Here is a 4,717-nt window from a genome sequence, read left to right as displayed (position 1 = left end):
TTCAGAAAGCAGATGGGAGCTCTAGTGAATTTTTTAGGGGTCAGTGCATGGAAATACAGCTCTTGAGCAAATTCTTTAGCATCACAACATGTGGGATTCAAGCCAGAGTCTGCTGTTAGCAGAGTTGGGATCAAATTAAAGAGTTAAGGCTTTGACTGTTTCTATAGGTTCTTCAAATTACATGCTTTGGCAGCTAACACCCAACTCAGCCTGGGAATGCGCAGAAGGAAAGGGTGTCCCACTTGTTTGCTCTTGCATTCTCTGGGCAAGCTCTTACAAAATTTTGGTACTAAATGAAAGTGATTTGCAAGGCTGCAGGACTGAGCAGACTCATTTAAAACAATTCACAATGAATAACCAGTTCAGACAAATGTTAATTGAAATGTTCAGAAAGAAGATTAAGGCGCGGGGAACCAATTGGCTGAATCCTGAGTTCTTGCAGCCATTTGTAAATAGGCCAATTTGAAAGACATCAAAACAAGACAGCGAAGCCAGATCATCCAAACATCAAGCAAGCTCTCAAAATCCAACCATTATCTGGTTAAATTCCCATTCTTTTTATTGAAAAAATAAATCTATAATGTTAAAATAATCAAATGAAGAACATACTAACTTTAGGAAGAGGGATGGGGGTATGTCATTATGTACATGAAATCACCATTGATTGCAATGCACTGCATAATGATTAAAACACCTACTCAGAGAACTACAGATTATAACTATACCTGAGGATCAGACCCTAACCCCATATTCTTTCTCCCCTGTGCTACATCTGTGTCTCAGCACAAGGAAAGAATTTCTGACACAGAGTGATCCTCGAACAGTATGAATGCAACAAAGCTTCTCCCTAAGAAGAGAGGCACTTTTCATAGGCTGGAGTGGGACATGGAGAACAGTTAGAGCATGGAGTATTTGAGAGCTGAGCACAGGGCACTCTTTCAGCTGATGTGAGGTATAGCTCAATTTTTGGATGCTTTAAAATGTGCCAAGAACTGATGCAATCTCCATGCTGTCCCAGGATGAGGTGAACAGAAAGATATTCCCTTTCTGTACCACACTGGCTCCTATCTTGTGCTTCATAGCCATGGGATTTGGCTACAGGTCTGCACAGGAAACTCCAGCCAGAAATACAGGTATGTCCCAATGTATCTCACTCTCTGCTAAAACTGGGAAATAATCCATGTAACAGGTTATTTACTTAAGGTGCTCTGGTGATTTGCAGCCATAAGAAACCCAAAGTTTTTCCAAGATCCATAACCACAAATGATGCTTCCTGTGGTGATGCTATCCTGCTGCTTTCCCCAATAAGGGCTGAAGTCTCAAAAGCTCAATTGATCCTTAAAATAGAAATTAGAATCACTCTTATAAAATGAAAAGCCTTTTCCCATAACTGAGTCAATTCAGATGAAATGAGAGTATCTTAAAATACTTTCAGACTTTCAACTTTTTGTATCATGGAACCTAAAAAATCTCTATGTGAGGAAATGAGGCTTGGGCTTTTGTCCACGATGTCTTTGATAGTGGCATTCAAAGCCAAGTTCTAAAGATCAATAGCAAGGATGATTAAGGAGATCACAGTCTGTGTTTGATTTTTTTTTTTGTGAGGAAAGGGAAATCTTCAAGAATCAAAAGGGTATTTCTGCCACTATTTAACACAGGAACCATGCCAATATTGGCTTCTGGTGGTAATCTATCACCCCTAAGCAAAGATGGCAATCCTACCATAAGGCTAAGGGCAGACTATAATCCCCAAGAAGTAATCGCTCCAGAAATATTATGCATCCCTAAGGCTTTTCTGCTCCCAGTGCTGACGCAGGTTGGTGTTGCAAGTTCTTCAAAATACAGTGCTTTTAAAAAAATACTGACATTGTCTGGTTTCCAAATTTAGTCTGACTGAAGGCAGTGGTGTGTTCTGGTACAGGGACAACCTTGAAATAGCATCCTTTCTTTCTTTACAACTTGTCAATCTCTCCACAGAGGAAACAAGAGATTCTGGGAAACAGAATTTCTGAGAATGAGAATTTCATCCAAATTTCAGTAAGGAACTTAGGTAGGTGGTGGTGCTATTTACTCTCCATTTGTTTCTAGAATTTTGTCCTGGGAAAAAGGAAAACCTCAACACAATGGTAAGTCACTGCACAGTGTGGTACTCCTTGAAGGGCTGAATTTTATATTAGTTGAACACACTTGTAATCAGAAAATGGAGATAGTGCCAGCAACTGATGATGCAAATGCGTTTCTTGGAAACAAAAGCATCTATATGCTTAATGACAGGTTAGGTAGCTTCACTGTGCTCTTTCAAAGGTGAGCACAGGCATATGAAGGACAGCAAAATACAGCTTCCCAGACCCTTGAAACCTTAGCTGCCTCTGTTGTATCAGGATACAGACACCAGTAGTTCTTCAAACTGTACAGTCACACACTCATTCACACAAACAGTTAACCTGTGAAAATCATCCACTTATTTGATTGAAAGATCATTTGTTGGACGAGTTTCTCAATGTCCTATTTTTTCATTCTTTTTTTTTCTGTTGCGTCTGCTTTCTCTGGGTGAGCTGATCCTGTTTGGCTACTGCTCCATAGAACTAAGTACCTTCTTTTGAAGGGTTGTAACAAAGTTCACCAAGAACCTCGCTTCCCACTTAAGAGTCCTCTTACTGTGCTTATGTAGCCATAACACAATCTACAGTGTCCACCACCGCCTGAGACAAAGCTGAACATGAGTCACACAAGAGAGAAGAAAATGAAACAGTAAAATATAAAAGGAGCAGAGAACAAAGCAGCAGAAATCCATAATGTTACATGATTTACATGAGGAAGTAAGAAAAATCCAGCTCCTGTCCCCATTTCTCAACCCTCACCACTGCTTCTCTTTCTGATCCCTGAATCAGTAGCAGAAACATAGCTTGAGACCCAAGCCATGACTGCCTCCAGTCCTCAGGAAGACAGCCAGCACACACTCAGGAAATGTGGCCCTGAGAAAATCCTATGGGGAGAAAAAAACTCCACACTTCTGATAAGGGCTGGCTAGAAAAGAGTCTCAATTATGAACAAAGCCACCATGAATATTTTTGGTAAGTAATCAGGATTGCATGCAAGGAAATGCCTGACTTCGAACATAATTCTTTCTTTCTACCCAAATTGCTGTGTATTTTGACAAACTGCCTAGCTTAAAATGGGTTAGATGATTTCTCTCTTTATTACAGGAATTCTCTATGCTTCTTGAACTGCACATACACTGAGATCTACCTTTTCACAAATTAAACCATCCAGAATATAATATGCTTCAACTAATTTACACACAATTTCTGCCCTACCAGTCTACCACCCTACACTCTTGCCTCACTCCACAGCAGTCCTGGTGATACTGATTATCTGACAAGAGCAGAAGTGTCTATTTATGGCATGCAAGCTCTTATGCAGGCCCATCCATACCACTTTACCTACTACCTGGATGGGGGAGAAGGTAAACTTTAGAAAGAAATGAGATAGCTGGCAGAGACATAAGCAACAGTTTGAGAAAGATTTCTTTCATTTGTATGCATCTGACCTCACTGGTATTCACAACTGATTAACATCAACTGCCACGGTCAACACTTAATTCACGCGGAAAGCTGCTGCTAGTTTCACTTCATTAATATTGATGTCTGAACTATGTAGCTACAGTGGATTACTATTAATAATTATTTATGGCCATCTATTTGTACAGAGCATGCCTGTCTAATGCTGGGAATCAGGTGATGGATCTTCAATAACAATTCACAAGCTTTCTACTGCTGCAGATATGCAATAAGCCACTTTACTTCGTCTCTCTCATGCACCACCACCACTCACACTTGTCCTACCACAGGTGCAATGTGTTTTCATGTGAAAACTCAGGCTTCTTCCACACTTCTGGGTAGGGTAGGAAGTTGCAACAGACTAAGTATTTCTTTTTTTGATGAAAAATGCCAGGGCAGGTGAGAAAAGCTAGACGGTAGCACGAAAGGTCAAGACTGTAAAATATGCAGGTGTGATATATTTTATTACTCTAGACTTCTGGTTCAGAAACACATCTAGAAGTCCAGCTTCTCTCAGAAGTCTAAGCAGAAAAATTCCACTTTGCCACTTATTTACAGGTGCAGCTACTGAAGTTTTACATAGTGTACTAAGCCCTTAACCTCCTCCTGCAGCAGTGAGTAAGGCCGTAAATTTACCTTCATACACATTCTAAAGTGTTAGGATGGATTAAGGCCACAGCACTAGGTGTCTTTCAGGGTGAACCCAACATGCATCATGAAGCACCTCTCATTTACCACCAGAGAGGGCTCCTATGAGCAATCCAGCCCTGGGTGACAAAGAAATTAACTGACTGTGAAGGCAGGCACGCGTTTTGTACTGAACCAGATCTCCCAGTTTCTAGCTATCATTACTTGGTTCAAGTTGGGCTACCGGTGTCACACGCAGCACTCCATAGCTCAAAAGTGGAAAAAGTAAACCAGCTCCCTTTGTATCCACTCCACAAAGAACCTGCAGGGGCCAGGACTGCTGCCCTGCTCCCAGATACACTTCCAGGTATCTGGTGAACAGCCATGAGCAGCTTTACTGGATCATTTCTCCTGCAGCTGACTCAATAATTTCTAAATAATTATGGTTTAGTGTGCAGGATTACTGCCTAGTCTCAGCATCTTGTAGTTGCATTTTAGCTTGCTTTCTGCCCCCAGACTGGGCAATCCAG

The sequence above is a fragment of the Phaenicophaeus curvirostris genome, chromosome 1, assembly GCF_032191515.1.
Source record: "Phaenicophaeus curvirostris isolate KB17595 chromosome 1, BPBGC_Pcur_1.0, whole genome shotgun sequence".
In the NCBI taxonomy this organism is placed as follows: Eukaryota; Metazoa; Chordata; class Aves; order Cuculiformes; family Cuculidae; genus Phaenicophaeus; species Phaenicophaeus curvirostris.
This window is presented reverse-complemented; position numbering follows the sequence as displayed.